The following is a 24,105-nucleotide window of genomic DNA, read 5'->3' as shown; positions in this document are numbered from 1 at the left end:
CGGGTTTACGCCATTCTCCTGCCTCAGCCTCCCGAGTAGCTGGGACTACAGGCGCCCGCCACCGCGCCCGGCTAGTTTTTTTTTTTTTTTTTGTATTTTTTTAGTAGAGACGGGGTTTCACCGTGTTAGCCAGGATGGTTTCGATCTCCTGACCTCGTGATCCGCCCATCTCGGCCTCCCAAAGTGCTGGGATTACAGGCTTGAGCCACCGCGCCCAGCCTATATAAAGAAAAGAATTTACAAAGAATAAAAAAGCACAACACATACAAAATATTTTCAATACTATCAGAAGAAAGAAATCTAAAATATTTATGTCCAGCAATTTCTATTTCCAACAAATGACTGGCACTTTTCTTTTAAAAGGTTGAAATTTTTATTCTAAAAGAGGAAAGTGAAATAAAAGTAATGTAGCCCATGTGTATTTTTAGTATTCCAACCAGTATGTGCTCTGTCGCAGTGACTTGTCAAGTCTTCAGTGCCTGGTGGCAATTTCCATTGTTGAAATTATTGTTGTTAGTGTCCGATTCAGCCAAGGCTCATACTTAGCAATTCTAATAACATCCCCATCATTTAGAGGATGCAGATGTCCTCTAGGGAGAGGACACTATCTTAAGAGCTGCCAACCCATGTCTAAGTTTCTAAGGTAAACCTTTGAAATATCATAAGTAAAAATTTAGAGAAAACATTCAAGACAATTTATTACCTTGTCACAATAAAAATGTTCATCAGTGTAAAAAAGTATGATAAAGAAATGCAACAAACTTGAGGGAACAAAGTACACATACGCAGAGAAGCACACACTCACTCCTGCAAGCAAATTTTCCCAAAGAGGTGATTCAGATGAGTTCGATCTACAAAATCAGAAAGTCCCTAATCCAAAAGAAGCTGAATCACAAGAAACCCCTCCATTATTCTTCATGAAGCCCAGTCTAGCCCTACACACACACCGGCACAGCGTCTTTGGGGATCTTTCGTGAAATATCCAAAATGCATAAACATCTGAGGTGAGAGATGTTCATTACTTTAATTTTATCGTTCCACATTTTATTCAAAAATTATAATACCAGGTGGGGTGCAGTGGCTCATGCCTGTAATCCCAGGACTCTGGGAGGCCGAGGCAAGAGGATCACTTGAGCCCAGGAGCTTGAGACCAGCCTGGGCAAAATAGTGAGACCCTGTCTCTTTTAAAAAAGGAAAGAAAAGAAATGTTAAAAATATATATATATAATACTACTTTGTACCCCATAAAGATACACAATGAGACTCTGTCACAATATAATTTGTAGAAGTCAACATCCAGAGTGATCTCAATGAGTCTAGAAAAATAGACTTGATCGGGGCGGGGCGCAGGGACTCACGTCTGTAATCCCAGCACTTTGGGAGGCGGAGGTGGGCGGGTCACGAGGTCAGGAGATCGAGACCATTCTGGCTAACATGGTGAAACCCCGTTTCTACTAAAAATACAAAAAATTAGCCAGGCACGGTGGCGGACTCCTGTAGTTCCAGCTACTCGGGAGGCTGAGGCAGGAGAATGGCGTGAACCCGGGAGGTGGAGCTTGCGGTGAGCCGAGATGGCGCCACTGCACTCCGGCCTGGGCGATAGAGCGAGACTCCGTCTCAAAAAAAAAAAAATAGGTTTGATCTTAGTGAGAAAATATCTTTTTGAACTGTGCGCTAGGTGTAAGACGTGACAGGGAACATGAGTGAGTGAAGAGCCTACTCTAGCAAGAGGTAGAAGACGTATGAAGACAATTAAAATATAAATAAGAGTAAGTCAGGCGCTATCAGGAGAAGGAAAAGCAACGATTTCACCGGAAGAGATGACGATTAGTTGAGATCAGGATCAGAAAGGTTCATAGAGAAGGTAGAATCTGAGACAGTAGAAATATAAAAAATACTTATTCATATACACTCAGCATAAGACTGTTTTGATACTTATCTTTACACATATCGACTCATTAGCTATCTCATCAGTTTTACAAGGGAGAAATTATTACTATCCCCACTTTAGCATGAGGAAACTAAGACACATAGCAGGTACATAACTTACCCAGGATCAACCAACCAGTTATCTGTGGAGGTGTGAGGTGAATACAGGCACTCTGGCTCACTCACCCAGGTTAACATTAAGGTCTCTTAGCCATCATGATAAGTTGCCCTGAAGAACAAATAAGCTTTCTGCAGATGAGGATGTGGAAATGCAAAGTGTTTATGTCAAAGGGAACAAAGAGGAAATGTCCAATTGAGATTATCAGAAAACCCTATTGATATTTAAGAGGAAGGAGAGGACTCTCATATACTAGGAGTAAGAAAAGATAGACTCTAAATCTATAAAGGTTGCCTCACAGGGAAAATATCTCTACTTAGATGACAGAAAGCAGAAAAACAGCTCTTGTAGGAGTTAGAAAGGAAAAGGTTATGTCTCAAAAATCAAAAGAGAAAATTTTACAAAGCAGCTTGGAGGAGGCACATGCTGCTACAAAAAGGTTATGAAAGATGAGAACAGAGATGGCACAAATTGATCCAGTGATGGGCTGTCAACAACGGACCTCAGAGTCACTTCGATAAAGGAGTGAAGAAGACACCTGCCTCTTTGAAAGGGCTCACAGAGCACAGAAGGTGCCAGAAGAGAAAGCCACAATGGTCAATACCAAAGAGTGTGGTTAATGGCAGAAATGTGCCATTTTGGCAAGACTTTTATTTGTTTACAAGGATTTGCAAGAACTGAAAATATCTATGGGAAGATGGGATGAGACAAAGGATAAAAATCAAAACTAAAGTGGAAAGTTGAGGGAGGAATCTTGACAGGGCAAAGTTCTGGGAGACTCAGAAAGGCAAGTCCGGATGGTTGTTGAAGTGGAACACTTTGTTATGCAGATGGAGGAGGAGAGAAGCCAATGAGATAAATTCTAAATCTGATGGTTATTCCAACTCAACATGCTCTCTTTTACATGAATATGGTTACATCTGAATTATTCCAGAGTAATGGCTCCACACGATCTCCACATAGTAAACGTTAGATCATGTGTCTTTGAAATAGTCCTTTACCTTACAAGTGTTTCATTGTGCAGTCACTTACCTTCTTAGTACTCTCTATTACAACACTTAGGATTTCTTAAGTACTGGGAAAAGGGGAGACATTTCAACAACTAAAATGCTGAAGAACTGCCACAGTGACCACTAAACCTGGAGAGGTCTTATTGTGAAACAACGGGTATGCAAAAGTAAAGGCAACAGGCTTGCTGCATTATAAATGGTTTTAGGAGCTTCTGAGATAAGGAAATGCACAGTCAGCATCCACATATGTATTCACTACATAAATGTAAAAAAACAAACCTTAATTATTGAGAACTTCTTATTCTGTCCTTACTATGCAATCTGGTCTTGGTCTTTAGATAAACCATCCATCTTTGGTCATTTATCTAAATAATCATTGCCTAAGCCTTTTAAATTTTATTTATAAAATAGATTTTTAAAAAATTTTTAGAGATGGGGGTCTCACTATATTTCCCAGGCTGGTCTCAAACTCCTGAGCTCAAGCAATCCTCCCACCCTGGTCTCCCAAAGTGCTGGGATTACAGGTGTGAACCACCTGACCAGCCAGGCCTGCTTAACCCTTTTATATTGTTGTATTGTGTTCGAAGTTCTAGCAGTAAAATAGGCTTGCCTGACTTCACTTGAATCTTGACCTAGGGCGTTTCTTCAGTATTTATTCAACATAAATCTGAGGCTTCAGAACAAGGATTTTGCTTCATGGGTGTTAATGCAAAATGGGTACTTGATAAATATCACACTCACTACAGACTGAAACATCTAATTTTCAAATTATAAATTTGTAAGATGAAAGAGTCCATGACTGTAAGTTGGGTTATGTAACTTACCTTTCACTAGCAGTAGAAAAAAATAAATAAGCTAAATTATAATGGAAATTTCCATTGCATTAAATGAGACGTGGTCAAGTTCCAGGCACCATCCATGACCACAAACTCTCTGCCACTGGGACTCATCACATAATTAAAGACCAGAATGCAGAAATCACTGCAATGATATTGTCAAGATTTTTTTTCTTTTGTTACTATGTGCATATTGTAGAGACCAATTTTTAAAGGTGAATCTCCTAATTGATTCTACAAGATTTAACCATAAAACCCTGACTTGATAATGCTACTATAGAGGTGGCAGATAATAGTTAAGCTTCTCCTTGAATGGGAAGGTTGACTGCATAGACACAAATGCAGAGGGTTTTTCCTTCTTTTTTAATACATCCTGCCACATGTAGCAAACACTATCACAAAACATGCATTATTCATTCTCATCAATAGTCTAATATGCTTTTTAGAGTCTGCTGTGTGTTCGCATTGTTATTTATTTGCACTTAAAGGGTGGTCCTTTCAAAAGCCCCAGTTACTGCCGCCTAACATATGATTTTACATGAATCACCTGCTCTTTTGGTCAATAAAGAGAGTAAGTGAACCACAACCTTCTCAGGAAATGCAAACTGCAGAGATCATTTCTGTTCCATTTCTCTCTTTAATAGACCAGGAAACCAATATATCATATCACCACAACTAACTTAGAATTCTCCAAACAGAACTCAAAATAAGGCACAAGGAAAACATTTAGAGCAGTTGAGATATTTCTGCTGCTTGTTAATGGACTAGACAGACCATGATGGGCTTGCAGCCATGACAGGCTCGATCAATGTGGCCACCTGACAAAGACAGACTGGTGATTAGGGAGAAGAGGGGAGGCCTGCCTACTCCAGAAATAACTGCAATTTATTTCCTGTAATTCCTGTCTCCAAAAACAAAGGGCTGCTTCACACTTTTTATGACCACCTAAAATTCTTACATATTGACATTTTAATGTACCAATTTTTTGGGGCACCAACAGCAAATGTAGTATTTTTAGTCCTAAAGCTATTTCATATTTTAATGATTTTCAGTGAAAACCATCCTAAAATCCTTTATGTATGTCCTTGACACACCAAACAAAGAATTTGCTTTTTCCTTCGTCGTGTTCCGTACTAACCGGGGTTTGGTAAATGTTTGCTAAATTAATAAAAGAATGTAGTCAATCCAAAGATGAATAGTATGCTGATATGGTTTGGCTGTGTCCCCACCCAAATCTCATCTTGAATTGGAACTCTCACAATTCCCATGTGTACTGGAGGAACCAGGTGGGACGTGATTAAATTATGGGGGCAGGTATTTCCTGCACTGTTCTTGTGATGGTGAATGAGTCTCACGAGATTTGATAGTTTTAAAAACGGGAGTTCCCCTGCACAAGTTCTTTCTGCCTGCTGCCATCCATGTAAGACATGACTTGCTCCTCCTTGCCTTTCACCTTCCCCCATGATTGTGAGGCCTCCCTAGCCATGTGGAACTATAAGTCCAATAAACCTCTTTGTTTTGTAAATTGCCCAGTCTTGGGTATATCTTTATCAGCAGCAGGAAAATGGACTACTACATATGCACTGTGCCATTTCCAGATTCTACCGCCGTGTTGAGTTCAAACAGCAGGGTGTGACTTTCAATGACATCTATCATCTGGCCCCTCCTTATAAATTCAAATGTATCTCCCCAGATTTCTCAAGCAAATGCTTCACCCCAAATTGTCCATGCTCACTTTCTGCTCCACACTTTCGCCTTCTTCAAATTCAAGCCTTTTAGCTACCTAAGAAAACAGGCACTGAGCCACAAGGCAACACCCAAGGTGTGAATCCCAGAGGGCTGTGACATTTAAAAACATAACGGAGGGTATTTGTCCCCACCCGTGGAATTCCAGAGATGATGCATTTCATCCCCAGACTCAAGGATGAAACACAAACTAGAATTCAATACCAACTGCCCCTTACTCATGATGTGACTCAAAACAAAGTCACTTCAATCTCTTATTTGCCAGTATTTCTGTATAATGTGTCTAATAGTAGGAGTGAAATTTATGTATATAGGAATCATCTGAGAAGCTTGTTAAAAATACAGATGGGGGGAGTGTTATCTCTTTCCAGAGAGATTAATTAGTGGGCTCAGCATGAGTCCTAAGAATCTACCTTCTACCAAGTTGACCAGGTAACACCGAAACAAGTAGTGCAGGGGTCGCATGTTGAGAAATACATATACATAGCATTTGCAGTGACTTTGAATCAACGAATGCTTTTGCATCATCTGTAAAATCTGAAACATGAAAATCCCAAAGACCAGTGTGATTACTGCTGGTTACAAAGCTAAAAACAAGCACGGCAGAAAACCTCGCCAGGTCTAACCGAGAAGTGAGCGTGCACAAAACAGGTGGTGTTGGCCCCAGTGAAATCTCATCAGCTATAGAGATGTACTGCCTTTGAGTTATCTTTGCTACCAGAGCCATAAATAAATTAGAATGACCCAGGCTTACTCTCCCTATCAGAATTTCCCCAGCAGCCAACTGCCATCTTGTTAGTACCATAGTTTAGTCAGAGGAGGCAAGATATAAGCAGCCTGTATGGAAAAGCAAGAGCAGTGTGAGTGATTTCAAGAACCCTCCGATGCCAACACCAGGCCCTGGGCAGTCCCCTTGCTACCCCAGACGCTCCTGTCACTGGCGGGGGAAACACAGGAACAGTGCTGTTTGGCTCTGTGAGCTTCTTTCTTACACAACATGAGGCTTCCATTGTTTCAAGGTTTATAGCCTGCCCTGTGAGACAATACTGTTTTCAGAAGCCTCCATTTTAAGTAATTAAAGTTCACATTTCAGAAAACAGGTTTTCCTCTTTTAGTTCAAGCAGAACTTTGATGGCTTGCCAATAAGTTTTGGATCTTGATCCAATATATTCTGTGAAAAAAAAGCACACAGGCAAGGGGGTGAGAGACCACGTTCAGCTATGTGACCTGGGGCAGGGAGTCAGCCTCAGTGAACACAACTTTGCCTACAGAAGAAAATAGAAGGGGAGGAGGTTGTTAGCATTAAATGGAATATTTGCAGTAAAGGATACAGTTCAGCTCGCCACACACAGTAGGTATTCAGCACATTTTACCTTCCTTTACCTAAAACCATTTCCCAGCTCCATTCATGTAGAATAGAGAGTAACTCTGAATTTCAAGATTAAGTAAAAGATCGGTGGAACCAATTACTATATTCAAAACAAGTAAACAATAGGAATTGATTCAATTACAACAAAAACAATCACTCTTCTTTTTGCTTTGTTTTTTAATCACTCTTTTTAATATTTAAATTCTAGGTTACAGCCTGCAATATCCATTATATAATCTGTAGGTTCTAAGAACAAGTAGATGTTACTAAATCTCACAATGATAAAAACAGCCTCCTCACACTGGTAAAAGATGAATGCCAACCAGGAATACAAGTGCCTGCGTCCACTACAGAAAAATGTCTCCAAGAAATCATCAAAAGGGAGAATGAGCCTTAAAATGTGTTCTAAGTCCCAGAAGAGACTCTGTTTAAAGCAACCTCAGCAGACAGTGTCTGTTCCAAACTATTTCCATCTTACTAGCTTTAGGTTAGGTAGAAAAGTTGTGATGAAGGACCATGTGCCGTATTCTGTTTCACCCAGTTCACCTGTTTGGGGTTCGGTCAAATTATCAGTAAACCTTTTCCCTAGAAATATTTTTTTTCTCCACCCACAGCTATAAAATCCTATATTCAAACACAAAGTAAAGAATTACTGGAGATCCTTCCTCAACCTTAGCATGCAATTCAGGCCACAAGTCAGCCACCACTATTTTTTTTCCTATAGGCTTAGAGAATCACTCTCCTTAGAAAAGGAGCCAACATCATTCATCGTACATGATTTTTAAAACTTGAATTTTTAAACAATTTCTGTTCAACTTGGGATTGAGTCTCATTACAGCCACTAAACTAGCTGCTGACATTAAACAAGCCACCGTTCACTTCCCGGGGTTGATTACTTCATTTGTAATACAGATGACTAGAATCGTATTCTTTACGTCTATAATTTTTAGTTTTTGTATAAACGTGCAGTAATAATGTATACACACAACTAGATTCTATTGAGCACTCAAATTCACTTATTTATTTGAGAAATGACCCGAACATCCAGGCACTGCACTAGAAGCAGGGCACGCAAACGTCGACCCTGACTGCCCATAGATCTTTCCATTCTACATCATAGAAAAACTATGACTCTTAAAAGGGTCAAAGGTAGCAGAGCCAATGCTAGCCTGTGGGCTAAATTCTGACAGTGTGGCTTAAACAATTTTAACAAGTAAACTACAACAGAAAAATCAATCTATTCTGCAAGAGTTAGAGTAGAAAAGAACTAGGCAGGCTCCTAAATCTTTCCTAATGAAGTTTTCTGGACTCTCCTTGGAATGTCCTTCAAATTGCTTGTGCTCTAAGATATGGGCCAAGGTGGAAGCTGCAAAAAAGTGGGGTGCAGGCAAGTCATGTAGATATCAGACAAATGAGGAGCATGTGAAACCTCAGATGTCAACAGGAGGACACCTCAAGATTCCCTCGGCTGGGTGCAAATTCCTTCCGATTCAAAGGCCAAGTTTCTACCCTACACACTCAGCCCATGGCTCCTTCATGTGGGCATCTGGAGTTCCCTGTCTAGAAACCTACTCTGCTGTGTAGGACGTTGCTAAATGAAATATACTGGTGACAGCATTAGTCTTAAGCAATCATGAAATTGCAACAGATATGTTTGAGGAAAGGCACAGTATCTCAATAAGAGTCAAATGCAAACATTATTGTCTACTTGAAACAGAAGGTGGAAGTGAAAGAGATGTATTTAACATGAGCAAATTTACCTGATTTATACAAGCTGGTGAAATCAGGCTCAGTGAGGATTCTGAATGTTCTATTACTTACGTCCACAGCCAGCCTTGCACCCCCACAACTTCCTACCCTGTAACACCGTCAAGAGGGGTGAGTGATGTGTTACATGTTACAACACTTCCTGATTGACACCAGGCATCCAACATGGGGCAAGAGGTTTCAAAATACATAGTGGCTTCAGATTAGCACAGGTACCACAGATTCCATATGATTCTAACATGTTAAGGAAAATACAGAATAAAAGCTTGGAAAGTAATAGTAAACTATGACTCATGAGTCTGCTTTAATGGGAAAAAAACCTAGTGAACTTATTATAGTATTAAGTGGGTAGATTACTATGTCATTAACATGAGATGGAAGGACTTAAAATAGATTAAAAATTGAACCAAAGGGAAGGAGGATTTTTGTTAGAACAGCATGTCCTAGCTCTTGTGAACCTACACCTGTCCCTCACATCTCTAAGATTTCTTCTAAAAAATAAATGGATTGAGCCACTTGATCTCTAAAATTCCACGTATCTCAAACACTAATACAATAAACACCAATATAGAAAGATTTGCAGGTCCAAGACAGTTTACATGTTTGGAACAATGGGTCCAAATAAGCAAATAAATAAAATGTTGCCAGTTAGAATAAATGATCATGTAACATGAGGAGGGGAAAATATCAAAGCTACACCTTCCTCGGTTAGAAGAAAGCAGAGGAAGCAGAGGGTGAATTGAAATTATCTACAACCACATGCAAAGAGGGAACATTTACCAAGATACCCATCAGTCTCAGAAAATTCTTACTTCCTTTGGTGTCAACTGAAATCGTCTGTCCAATGTGGGATCTGTCGCAATAAGGATATCCAACATAGATGGTGCTTTAAGATTTATTCTCGGCCGGGCGCGGTGGCTCAAGCCTGTAATCCCAGCACTTTGGGAGGCCGAGACGGGCGGATCACGAAGTCAGGAGATCGAGACTATCCTGGCTAACACAGTGAAACCCCGTCTCTACTAAAAAATACAAAAAACTAGCCAGGTGAGGTGGCGGGCACCTGTAGTCCCAGCTACTCGGGAGGCTGAGGCAGGAGAATGGCATAAACCCGGGAGGCGGAGCTTGCAGTGAGCTGAGATCCCGCCACTGCACTCCAGCCTGGGCGACAGAGCGAGACTCCGTCTCAATAAATAAATAAATAAATAAAAGATTTATTCTCTCTGTTTTTATATTGGGCCTCTTTTTCTTATTCAAACCTAAAATGTCTTCAGATCAGTCCATACTAAATTTTAGTATTCTAGATGACAGGATTCATACTTTGTAGTGATTCAAAGCTGGGTTCTGCAAATCTTCTCCAATTAAAATCTGATAAATAAATGTGATTATTCAAAAATTGCATTGAGTACCATGATACACTGAAGATCCGTTGCAAACTGAATGCTTTTATCAACTCACCTGCCTTTACTCATTCACACAGACTTATTCCGTTTGTGACATAGCTTTGAAAGTGACAGAACTGCATTTCCAAAAAAACTACGCTAAAATCCGGACCATCATCTAAGTCAGGCAAAAGTGTCTCCCTTTACTTGGAATTACTGAATCTTGACTGTGATAAGTCATCCTAATAGATTCATAGCACTCCCCAAACTCAGTCCACAAGCCCCACCTTGTAACACTGCCATGCACGAGTGCAGCTTGCCTGGAAAGGAAAAGGCACTTTAAAAATGAACACAAAAGATGAATTACAATTATGTTGGCAGATATTTGTTTTGTCAATTACAAATAAATGAGAACTAACGGCTAAAAAGAAGAGAATCTGCTTATGACTATTTGCAGTTTAATTATTCTCATTTGTCATAATCAACACTAATTTACCTTCAAGATGCTCAAGTTTTGCTGGTTTGTTCTCTGAGAAAAGAAAAATATTTTCCCTTAAAGATCTAGTCTGGTTCAAATTACCAAAAACTCTCAAGTATAGTACAAATGGAGATTTGTAATCCAAACACATTCTAAATCTATCAACATGCAAGTTCTACTTATAATGCTTTTCCAAAATAGCTATGTACATCTTCTGCATAACACAAATAAAAACACTAGATATAGTAACTAATGTTGAAGGATTTCTCTGTTCCATAAAGCCTCCCGAATGTGTCGGTGGTCTTCTCATCATTGGTGAGTAAAACACATGTAAATTAGTTAGGCTGGGCGTGGTGGCTCATACCTGTAATCCCAGCACTTTGGGAGGCCGAGGCAGGTGGATGATGAGGTCAGGAGATCGAGACCATCCTGGCTAACACGATGAAACCCCATTTCTACTAAAAATACAAAAAGTTAGCTGGGCGTGGTGGCAGGCACCTGTGGTCCCAGCTACTCAGGAGGCCGAGGCAGGAGAATGGTGTGAACCTGGGAGGCGGAGTTTGCAGTGACCCAAGATGGCGCCACTGCTCTCCAGCCTGGGTGACAGAGCGAGACTCCGTCTCAAAAACAAACAAACAAACAAAAAAACAAAAAACAAAACCACGTAAATTTGTTAATAAAGCGAGTATCCAAGCTCTCCCTTGATCACAGATTCTAGTCTGTAACCGCAGGTACTGGGATGCACACAGGTGGTGGTGTGTGCAACACAAACTTCTCAATTTGGTAACTGAGGGTCTTCATGATGAAGACGATAGTTTTGAAAGATATGGGTCATTCTGAGAGACTGGGAAGGACCATGATTAATCAGAATTCCAAAAAGACTACACAGAAAAAAACAAAATAGAGAAGAAAGTGGGGGAATCTAATGTCATAGTTTGCATCTGTTCTCCTGAAACCATCATTACACTTGTAAAAGATAATTATAAGCCAGACAAGGTAGCTCATGCCTGTAATCCCAGCATTTTGGGAGGCCAAGGTATGAGGATGACTTCAGTCCAGGAGTTCCAGACCAGCCTGGGAAACATAGTGAGATCCCCATCTCTACAAAAAACACAAAAAATTAGCTGGGCAGAGTGGTGTACGCCTGTACTCTCAGCTACTGGGAGGGCTAAGATGGGAGAATTGCTTGAGCCCAGGAGGGTGAGGCTGCAGTGAGCCACTATCATGCCACTGCACTGCCTGAGTGACAGAGAGAGATCCTGTCTTAAATAATAAATAAATAAATAAATAATCACTATAGAAATAAGTCCCTTTTAAAGTAACTAAATATTTTGAACTTTGAAAATAACGAAAAATAATTGATTATTTTACAATTTTGTCACATTACTTTACTTGCCAGATTATGAGCTAGACATTCTAGAATTAGTCTTCTCTTCTAGAGCAGAGGTCAGTACACTGGGCTGCCTGATTGTTTTTGAAAATAAAGTTTTATTGAAACACAGCCATGGCCATTCATTGACCTATTATCAGTAAGTGCTTTCACACTGCAAAAACAGAGTTGAGGAGCTGCAACAGAAACTGCATGGCTGGGAAAGTCTACGGTACTTATTATCTAGCCCTTTAAGAAAAACTTGACTGACCCCTGTCCAGAGTCTTAGACGAGCGTACTTCACTAGTGACTCAGTTCCTATCATCAGATGAGAGTGTGATTCAGGTCTAAAGGATGCTGCAAAGATTAATCGGGCACTTTTTGGTTTGCACCAATATTATCAGTGAAAAACAATGTCACATGGGAACTTTTTAAGATGGGGAAACAAGATAGTCTTTTTGTTTCTTAACTCTAATTCCTTCTTCTATGTATTCTGCCTGAGAGCAAAGAGACAGGTTGCTACACAGCATGTACCAGGTCAAAAACTCTGGACAGTCAGGTTAAACTCCCCAGGAGGTATGGTGCCAAGGCACAAAATCCACAGAGAACAGCTCCAAAAAACATGCTTGGGTGTCAAGCAAGAGTTCCATCCCTTTCTGCTACACGGCACAGAGCAAGTCACCTACCCTCTGAGCCTGTTTATTCACAATTACGAAATAGGGATAATAATACCTTTACATGAGAGGGGATTTACAAAAATTAAATAAGACAATAAAGACTTAAATGCTCCCTCTTGAGCAGATGACATGGTCTTGTGGCGCCCTTCTGATTATATCATGCCTGCCCATCTAAAGTTAAAATGTTTGTCTTTGCGACGTTTCCATAATACCAAACAATAGCTCCATGGCAAAAATGAAGCTAAAGAAAACACAGCTGTTTCTTATTGTGAGCTTACACCCCAGTCAGAGCCTCCATTTAATTCTCCCCAGACCTAGCTTTCTCATCTCCAAGTCCCAGTCTAAGCTCCTCTCCTCTGCCCTCTGTCCATGACTTCCTCCAAAGGTTCAAGGAGCTGTCACCCTTGGCGCTCATCAGTTCTGTCTTGGTGCACTTCCTGGGAGACCCATCCAGTTGAAGGGTTTTGATAGCCCTCTGGGATGCTGAGGATTCTTTGTCTACACTCTACAGCCCACTGGATTATTTCTTGAGCTTCAGATTCATGCACACAGTGGTCTACAATTGATCCAACAGGATATCCTTCAAACTCAACACGAGAAAGTGAGCTCATCACTACCTTTCTCACCTACCTGAACCTTCTCCTTCTCCTGTGCTTCCTCCCAAGAGACTAGAACCACATCCACCCCATTGCCCGGCCAGAAATGTAGGGGTCTTTCTGAACCAACTTTCACCACTACCACCACCACGACCCTCACATCCAATGCTTATGTTCTTCCTCCACTAAAGTATGTTCAGAACTCCACTGCTAGGTCCTAGAAAACAAAATATGAGCTGAAATACTGCACGGCCTTCTGAGAAAGCTTTTGTTCTTCCCTATCTCCTCCTGCTGCTGGACAAAGACAGTTGGAGTTCCAACCACTGTTTTGGACCCTAAAGACAGAAACCAACACTGTGGAAGGAAGAGCTGAGAGATGAGTCTGAAACCTTTTTCACATATATTTAATGTTTTTGTATTGACGTATAATCATTTTATATATTTTGGGGGTACATGTGATATTTTGATACTTGTCTACAATGTGTAATGATAAAATCAGGGTATTTGGGAAATCTGAAATCTGGAAACTTGATCACACCCCTCAACTGCCAGATTCACCCTAGAACCCATTTCTGGAATTTAATATAAGAAGAGTTCACCTTTTCTCTCACGTAAGCCATTATAGTTTTAGGTTTTCTGTTCTATGCAGCAAAATATAAATCTAACAGAGTGTAGATGTCTCAAAACCACTCTTCAAACACCAAAAACTTCAGGTTAAAATATTTCAGTACATCTGACAATACAATATTCATGCGACCCCTTCCCCTATGATCATCTCTCAAACAAACTTTTCTTTCTCAGTGACCAGTATTCGGAGCATAGGATCACTTAAAAATGCCAAGTCTGCTCACTGACTTCTCCACATAAATTATATACTCATATTGTAAAAAATAAATAGTAACAAAAAATTAGGCTGATTGTTAATAGTTACCATAAAGTCAATGCAGAACATTTCAGAAGAGAATAGATCATCAAAGAACACACTTCTTATGAAGTGCAAAGTTTTTATAAAGAACAAAGTGACCTTTTAAAGTCAAGTGGAATATGCCTCAAATTAAAATCAGGGCCTGGCGCGGTGGCTCACACCTATCACCCCAGCACTTTGGGAGGCTGAGGCAGGCAGATCACTTGAGGTCAGGTTGAGAGCAGCCTGGCCAACATGGTGAAACCCCATCTCTACTTAAAAAAACATACAAAAATGAGCTGGATGTGGTGGCGCATGACTGTAACCCCAGCTACTCGAGAGGCTGAGGCATGAGAATTGCTTGAACCCAAGAGGCGGAGGTTACAGTGAGCTGAGATCACATTACTGCACTCCAGCCTGGAAGACAGACTACGACTCCAGTCTTAAAAACAAAAAGAAGAAAAAAAATTAAAATCAATGGTGTACCTCAGTATAGGCGGACAAAATAGCACTAGCAAGAAGGGTGTCAGCAATAGGTAAAAATAAAAGGAAATCCTTAAAACACATCAGAATGAGAAGCCTTACAAATGGTCAAGAAAAAGACTTAGGTCAAGTTGTGGGTTGAAGAAAAATTAATAAAGTCGGAAGACAGAAAGATAGAGAAATGTTACTACAGACAAAAGAATCATTTATAGGAAAAAACAGAGTCTAAATTGAAGTTTTAAAAAAGGTAAAAAGGTTGTGGTCACTTATTAAAATCTAGAGGTTTTTTTTTTTGTATTTTGGTGGCACTATTTTATTTTCTGAGCTCTCAAAACTCAAAACGGTTTTAACCCTACCTGAAAAGTGATTTTAGGTAGGGTTAAAAAAAAAGTGTATGCCAGGAAAATGACTTAGCATTGACTGAATGTGACTGGAAAAGCCTCATGGTGTGAACAGTAACTGCATCTGGCTTCTGAAATTCCTCACTAGTTAATCATACCCATCTAGACTTTTGCTGGCCCCAAAGCTCAGGCGGGATCTACCACACAGAAGGCCCTGAATGTTGCAATCCACGGAGATAAAAATCCTGACTTGCTGCTACAGGCATCCCCAAGAGAGGAGCAGATGGCTTCTTGTTTTGACCAAATTTGCTTCTGGATGAAAGCAAGAAGGCTGCAGGAAGACTCAACATTTACTGCACCCCACACAGGACAGGCCTACCATCAATGCAAGGCCAACAATGGGGATGGTTCCTGCGCTGGGCCCTGCAGGCACAGACCACAGGGGTCTGAGCTCACAAGGGCCATGAAAGTGTAAAAGTTTGAGATCTCAGAAAATAAAATAGTGCCACCAAAATACAAAAAAGAAGACCTCTAGATTTTAATAAGTGTTTGTCTATAGTAATAAGCCAATTAGTTTCTACAACGCAACACATATATAATTTTGCAAACTACAATTAATTGGGGATGGGAGTGTTTGTTGATGGTTACTATGACATGGAGCAGGGCCTTCACACTTAAAGGATGCTACAGCCCGTGGAAGGGTGGTACAAAGAGAAGAAGGAAATCAAGGAGCCTTAGAATAGGCGCACCACATGTAAACGTGCTTTTTAAACTATCAACAAGCACAACTGCAGTGTGGTACATATTTTTTAAGATATTATGGTGTTGACTCATTCTGTGCCATCTTGTAGGCACCCAGAAATATGCATGTTTTAGGACACGGTGTTATAGTACGGGCTGGAAATCATTCACATTCTACAGAGGGCATCATTCAGAGTTTAAAAGAATACTGAAGTGTCTTGAGCCTGGTTTTATTAACCCTCAAATGTATGCAATGAGAATGTCCTATCTTTGGATAAACATTGAACTGTCTAATGTAATGATTATTAAACAACAGCATACCCAAGAGTCATGTCCAACTGGGGCTGAGACAGGTATTTTCTGATGGTTCTGCAGCAGTAGCCTCTCTATCTAAAGTAACATGGCATAGTCCACTATAAAATTAATAATGCCATATAAGTACTGACATTCAGGGGAAATTTTTAATTACAAAAGTCTTATCCAGCACATAGCGACAGCACATGCTGAAAAAAATTATTTTATTGTCAACTATGACATAATAGCTTTCACATCAAATGAATACATCCAGCTACTGACAGAGACTACTCCAGATAACGGACATTAGGTATCAACTAGGTCCCTTAATTTCAACAGTTTACAAGCACTGGGCTAAATTTAAGTGTGAACCAAAGGATTGTCACATTTAGAGCTGAAGTAAGAATTCTGACAGTATGACTGACTACAGGTAACCCTTGAAAAGATATTTACTAGAAAACTGAGTAACATGAAACCATCTGCCCACTATCCCAGGTCTGAAATATTTAAGTGTTTGAATGCAAATGATGATAAGCAACTGAGAACAAGACAGAGAGAAGAGGGATGACCCTGAGCTATAGCCAGTCTACGCATAAGACAACTCCATGGTGGCCTGGGATGCAAAGACAATCACAATTTTTCTGGTCACCAATGTCCTTTTCCGGGAAAGAGGGAGGCACTGCTGAGAGAGATCACAAAAATGCTAAATATTTTCTCATCCTCTGCAGTGCATTTATCCTCTGATTCTCATAACATAAAGTCTACTGATTTTTTTTTTTTTTTTTTTTTTGAGACGGAGTCTCGCTCTGTCGCCCGGGCTGGAGTGCAGTGGCCGGATCTCAGCTCACTGCACGCTCCGCCTCCCGGGTTTACGCCATTCTCCTGCCTCAGCCTCCCGAGTAGCTGGGACTACAGACGCCCGCCACCTCGCCCGGCTAGCTTTTTGTATTTTTTTTTGTAGAGACGGGGTTTCACCGTGTTAGCCAGGATGGTCTCGATCTCCTGACCTCGTGATCCGCCCGTCTCGGCCTCCCAAAGTGCTGGGATTACAGGCTTGAGCCACCGCGCCCGGCCTACTGATTTTTTAAGTTAAAGATGCAACATAAATGTACATACGAAGCGCCAGCACACGGATACCAACACACTTCACTCCTGCCGCTGTCTCACACTGAAAGAGATGCAATTTCTTAAATCTCGCTGAGGGGTTATGTCCTGAAAGGCAGCCCTAAGGGCTGGCCCGGGAACTTTATAGGCCACATCAAAGTTGATCCCCAACCACTGGCACCTTTTGTAGAAGCAGCATTCGTGGTTAGAGGCACAACTTCAGATTGGTCCCAAAGCCGGAAAATATACAGAAACTACATTCATTGGGCAGTCTGGTATTCAACCGATTTCTTTCGTAATTGAATGAAGGCATAATAACACTGATGGTTTCCCATTCTCTAAACCAGGTGAAAACACAGTAACATAGTTGTTGACCTGTATGAAGTCAGAATCCACGTCCTTTATAGAACCTACAGGTTATTTTCTCAGCCTCTGAGTACCTGGATAAAAAGCTCTGAGATCCAGTGGCCTATACTTTACATGTTCAGAACTTTAAGAACCCAACAGTCAGAAATCCAGATGACATTTAAAAGATAAACCTTGCTTTCAGACATCCAAATGGCATTTATCTATTTATTTCTTTATTTAGAAACAGGGTCTGGCTCTGTCGCCCAGGCTGGAGTGCAATAGCACAATCTCGGCTCACTGCAGCCTCTGCCTCCCAGACACAAGCAATCCTCCCACCTCAGCTTTCGGAGTAGCTGGGACTACAGGCGCGCCACCATGCCCAGCTAATTTTTGTATTTTTTGTAGACACAGGATTTCACCACACTACCCAGGCTGGTCTTGAACTCCTGTACTCAGGCAATCCACTGGCCTCAGCCTCACAAAGTGCTGGGATTACAGGTGCGAGCCACTGCAATGGCCAAATGACTTTTATAAGGTGATACAAGCTAACTGATGGAAGGCAGGGTGATCCTCAGTGGTCACAGCCAAAGCGTTCAGAACCCCAGAGGCTAAGAGGGAGCAAGAATGCTCTTTTCAAAAAGACTTTCCACAGAACGATCTGTAAAGCAAACTGGGAAAATGGGCAATTAGAGAATGAGGTCCTTCCAGATTTCTTCAAGTTACAAATATCCCAAGAAGCCTGCATCTAGTCACAGAGATGTGAGTTGACACAAAACACAGCACTATTCATTCCTCTACTCATGAGTTGTATTTAACAAAGTTCAGCCAGTTTTCAGGGCAGCCACATCTCCCGCAGTCTAGAGTCTCCTCCTTTCCAGAGGTCTTTTATTTATTTGTTTGTTTGTTTGTTTATTTTTATTTATTATTTTTTTTTTTTTTGAGACGGAGTCTCGCTCTGTCGCCCAGGCTGGAGTGCAGTGGCCGGATCTCAGCTCACTGCAAGCTCCGCCTCCCGGGTTCACGCCATTCTCCTGCCTCAGCCTCCCGAGTAGCTGGGACTACAGGCGCCTGCCACCTCGCCCGGCTAGTTTTTTGTATTTTTTAGTAGAGACGGGGCTTCACCGTGTTAGTCAGGATGGTCTCGATCTCCTGACCTCGTGATCCGCCCGTCTCGGCCTCCCAAAGTGCTGGGATTACAGGCTTGAGCCACCGCGCCCGGCCTGTTTGTTTGTTTATTGAGATGCAGTCTCGCCCTGTCACCCAGGATGGAGTGCAATGGTGCGATCTTGGCTCACTGCAACCTCTGTCTCCCAAGTTCAAGTGATTCTCCTGCCTCAGCGTCCCGAGTAGCTGGGATGACAGGCACGCGCCACTACGCCCAGCTAATTTTTTTTCTTTTTGTATCTTTAGTAAAGATAGGGTTTCACCATGTTGGCCAGGCTGGTCTCGAACTCCTGACCTCATGATCCACCCGCGTGGGCCTCTCAAAGTGCTGGGATTACAGGCGTGAGCCACCGCACCCAGCCAGGTCTTTAATTTCACAAGGAGTGTTGGGTTCTTGTCAAGACAGTCTCAACTGTCTTTTAAAGAGGTCAAGCCCACCCCACAGCTGGGACAAGTTGTGGCTATTGTTTCTGGCTGAAAGACTTCCTCCAAATACCCCAGAGAAGCCTTCTCCAATAATTATAGAAGATTCTAGAAAACATCTAACCGTGTTTTTGTTGTTGTTGTTTTTTCCTGGTTCTCTTGATTTTTTTTTTCTCTATCCACGCGTTGTTATTCTTCGACGTACTAGTAGTAATGCACTACTGTCCCCTAGTTTTACGTTTTGACTCCATGGAAGCCAGCATACAAGCTCAGGCATTATACAGACTTGGTTCTGAATCCTGGGGCTTCTGCTAATCCTTGAGTTATCCTGAGCAATGTATTTATTCACTGTGACCTCAGTTTCTTCTTCTATCTTTCTTTTATCCCTTTCTCCATTTTCCCTTTGGCCACTCCAGCAATTTTTCTCTGTATGTTTTTGTTTTTTAAAAAAGTGAGCCAAACAGCAAAAACTGAGATTTTCTGCTTAGAGAAAAAAAAAAGGTAAGTTTCTACACCGAGCCTACTAATTTGTAAAGGCCTATAAAATTTACTATCATTAATCTCATATTATATTGCTGAGGTAAGAGTATTTTTTAAAAGAAATTACCCATGGAAACAAAGTGGTATTGATAGATTTGGTCTCCTGAATACAATTATATCATATATTTGGAATTTAGATTTACCATTTATAAGATGTCTGTTGTAATATCAACAATTATAACATAAAACTCCATCTTCAAACTGGGAGAAAGCAAAAATAATTTTAAATACAAATTACTTGACAGCCACTACAGGGAAAAAAAGTCCCACTTCAACAGTAAAGTTTAAGTACATTTTTTAAAACTATAATTATAGTATCAGCCGGGCGTGGTGGCTCATGCCTGTAATCCCAGCACTTTGGGAGGCCAAGGTGGGTGGATCCCAAGGTCAAGAGATTGAGACCAGCCTGGCCAAACTGGTGAAGCCCCGTCTCTACTACAAATACAAAAATTAGCCAGGCATGGTGGCGCGCGTCGGTAATCCCAGCTACTCAGGAGGCTGAGGCAGGAGAATCGCTTGAACCCGGGAGGCGGAGGTTGCAGTGAGCCAAGATCGCACCACTGCACTCCAGCCTGGCAACAGAGCGAGACTCCATCTCAAAAAAAAAAAAAAAAAAACCTATAATTACAGTATTTTTGATATACATAAACACAAATATATATTCAATGCCTTCCCTATCAAGTCCTATGAAGGCTAAAACAGAACTCTTAAGTCTGACGATGTACACAATGGCAGTGTGCTTGTGGGGCACACTCAGGCTCTCTGTCACGAGCTCCCTCACCCCTAAAATGCAGAGTTGTAAACGATGACTCCCGGGATTCCTCTGGTCGTGCCCAGTGCCAGATCCTCAACTTAGTGGAGTTTACAAACTAGAACCTAGGCCCCTAGACACTCATGCATCAGGGATCCTTAAGGAATCTGTTTTCCTGATACTGGAAAACACTATTATGTTTTATTTATGTTTGAGGTTTGGTATCATTGTTACCTATATACACAAAACAAATCAAACAAAAAGTGACACCACAGAGAATCCAGTCTGATGTTAAAGTAGATCACTTATAAGCAGATCCCGTTACACTGGCACGGACTAATTTACTTGTCTGAAAAAGCACACATGGTGTTAAAGCCACATTTCACTTCATTATTGTGTCCTCCAGATTCCAAGAATGTACAATGCGTATAACCTTATCAAGAAGGTATACAAAGGAAATATTTTCATGTATAGACTCTTACCAAATTAAAAGCTCCCTTCCAATATTTAAGAACCTAAAATATCAATTAGAAAACTTCAACCCTATCTGATAGTTTACAATGTAAGTATATATTTGCAAAAAATTATCTTTATCCAGTTTCACATAGTAAACTTATTTTACTTATTACACTTGAAAAGTCACACACGATGAACATTCTAGCAAGAGCTGCGGTGCTTTGCAGGGACACAGCAGTGCTTTGTTTTCTGGGGGCAGTGGACAAGCATTCGGTGAGAACCAAGGTGCAGGGTGTTAAGGAGACAGACAGACACAGAGCCTGCAGGCATAAAGCTTTCATGACAGACTCGGAAGGGAAATGGTTAGAGTCACACATAAATAAGACAAGTTCGGCCGGGCGCGGTGGCTCAAGCCTGTAATCCCAGCACTTGGGGAGGCCGAGATCCGGCCACTGCACTCCAGCCTGGGTGACAAGTGAGACTCCATCTCAAAAAAAAAAAAAAAAAGACAAGTTCACCAACAACGAGATCATATGGTAAGACACAGTCCACAAACAAGTAAAACAAATTCACAAATAAAATAATGACCATGTGTTGTGAATGCTATAAAGGAAACAGAGATCTAGATTAGAACAGGGAGAATGGCAGGAACAGCCAACCCTTATGGGGGCATTACTCTGCGCCCAGCCAGTCCTCACCCTCTGCTAATTCCGAGCGCAAGGCAGACATCAGTAGTGTCAAGTTAGACACAGGAAACTGAAGTTAAGAAGGTTGGAGGGGGCCGGGCACGGTGGTTCATGACTGTAACCCCAGCACTTTGGGAGGCTGAGGCACGCAAATCACCTGAGGTCAGGACCTCCAAACTAGCCTGACCAACGTGGCAAAACCCTGTCTCTACTAAAAATACAAAAATCAGCTAGGTGTGGTGGTGGTACACACCACGCCTGTAGTCCAAGCTACTCAGGAGGCTGAGGCATGAGAACTGCTTGAACCCAGGAGGTGGAGGTTGCAGTAAGTCCAAGATCGCAGCCCTGCACTCCAACCTGGGAGACAGAATGAGACTCCCGCTCCAAAAAAACAAAAGCAAGAATTTAAGTCTCAGTGGCTTTATCATGATGCCCTTTTGTCACCTACCATGTTAGCATGTCGACTTGCTAGAGGCAACAGACTACAGGTGTTCCAGAATGTTCCCTTTCCCTTTACACACATGATCTGGTGTCATACCCAGATTTTCAGAAAGGAACAGACTTACAGGGATGAGAGTGCTTAAAAAACATTTTACAAGCACATGTTCACTTATTTAAAGACATGTCCTCCCTGCCCCCACACACAAAGAAATCTTTTTAGAAGGAAAAAAAATGCTTACGATTACCTTCTTTTTTTTTTTTTTTAAACTGAGTTGACTTTTTTTTCCTAGACTTACTTCAACTCCTCAAGGACATTAGCAAGCAGAGCAAAGATGTACTGTTACAAATAACAACCTTTTCTGTTGTTTAAAGTTATGACACAAAGCATTACAGATACTTTAAACATATTAATAAGCACAATGACATAACAATTGCACTTATGATCATTTAATCCCCCTTAAATTAAAATAAGAAGCCCTGACTTGAGCATTCATAAAGAAATAAAATTATGCTACTCTAATTGTAGATACGTGTCATCATAAATTTGTCCAAACTCATAGAAGGTACAACACCAAGAGGGAACCCTAATGTAAACAAAGGACTTTGGGTGACAATGATGTGTCAATGCAAGTTTATCAATTGTGACAGATGTAGTCTGCTGGGGGATGTTGATAATGAGGGCAACTATGCATGGGCGGGGGCAAGACTTTGTGTGGGAAACCTCTGTACCTTCCACTCGATTTTGTGTGAACGTGAAACTGATCTAAAAAATAAAGTTGAACAAAAAAGAGAAATAAAGCCACAGGACCATTCTCAACCACACTCATCACAGGTATATATATACAAAAACTTCTACTGTTCCTTGCACTTTAACAACAACTGAGTCATTGATCAAATTTAAAAGAAAACAGGAGTTACACATTCACCGTGGTTGAGAGTAATTGCTAAAACTATTAATGGTGCATCAAAGAACTCCTTCCTAGTCGAAGGAGGGGCATGAAAGGAGAGCATGATTTCACTCCTTTCTCAGCCAATCAAGAAAGCATACAGAATAGATGTGAATGAGAGAGGTGTTTTCTTTTAGAGATATTCATTCACCCTTAAAATGTGGGACACTCGCATTTTGTAGAGACACAGTGCAGTTCAGTATCTCAGTTGAGAGTCCCCTCCCACCCCCATTTAATTAAACACTGAAGTTTGCGTTTCAGAAAGCCCTGAGTTTGCGTGCCAGCTCCATGTACTTGTTTTGCAGCCTTGTTCTTAAATCCTGCAGCTCTTGGTTGGAGCTTCTATTTTGTTCCTGTGAACTGTCCCCATAGGCCTGACTCCCACAGAGCGCAGTTGAAGGGACAAGAGGAGAGGACATCGAGGGACACCCATGGTGGCACACACTGGCTCACTCCAGTTTCTACACAGATATCTACGAAAGCTTCAGGGCCTCGTTCACTCCCAGCAAATGCAGCAAATATACAGTACTTAAAGAAGTCACAGAAACATTACTCAAACTGGAAGCAAAACATTATTTTTTTTGTTGACTGTTATATGCTTCCAGCAAATGAGAGAAATGCAACATGAACTAAGATGTTCTGGGTCACACTGGCTACGTAACCTGTTCTTTGTTTCTCTGTGCCACAGTTTCTTCATTTGTACAATGGGATAATACAAGAATCCACCTCATCTAGCTGCTGTATTTTACAATGTTCATCTTTGGGCCGGGCGCAGTGGTTCACTCCTGTAATCCCAACACTTTGGGAGACTGAGGCGGGCGGATCACTTGAGGCCTGGAGTTCAAGACCACCCTGGCCAACATGGCGAAACCCCATCTCTACTAAAAACACAAAAATTAGCCGGGCCTGGTGGTACATGTCTATAGTCACAGCTACTCAGGAGACTGAGGCACAAGAATCGCTCGAATGTGGGAGGCGGGAGTTGCAGTGAGGTGAGATCACATCACTGCACTCCAGCCTGGGCAACAGAGCAAAACTCTGCCTCAAGAAAAAAAACAAAGTAAAATGTCAATCTATGTAAAGCTTAGAATGTGGCCTGCCTAGCACATGGTAAGCATTAGACAAGCCTGTGCTCAACAGACTAAAAGGTGTTATTTTGTAATGTTATAATTAAAAGAGACTATTAAATATTTTTAAATGCCATTGAA

At 41.3% G+C, this 24,105-nt stretch overlaps 1 protein-coding gene across 4 annotated transcripts in view; it reads right to left on the bottom strand.

The window, feature by feature from the left end:
- BASP1 (brain abundant membrane attached signal protein 1) overlaps positions 1 to 24,105 on the bottom strand; it is a 62,234-nt gene that overhangs the window by 12,944 nt on the left and 25,185 nt on the right. The window lies entirely within an intron of this gene.

Source organism: Trachypithecus francoisi, unplaced genomic scaffold (genome assembly GCF_009764315.1).
Source record: "Trachypithecus francoisi isolate TF-2019V2 unplaced genomic scaffold, Tfra_2.0 Lachesis_group2, whole genome shotgun sequence".
NCBI lineage: Eukaryota > Metazoa > Chordata > Mammalia > Primates > Cercopithecidae > Trachypithecus > Trachypithecus francoisi.
This window is presented reverse-complemented; position numbering and strand designations above follow the sequence as displayed.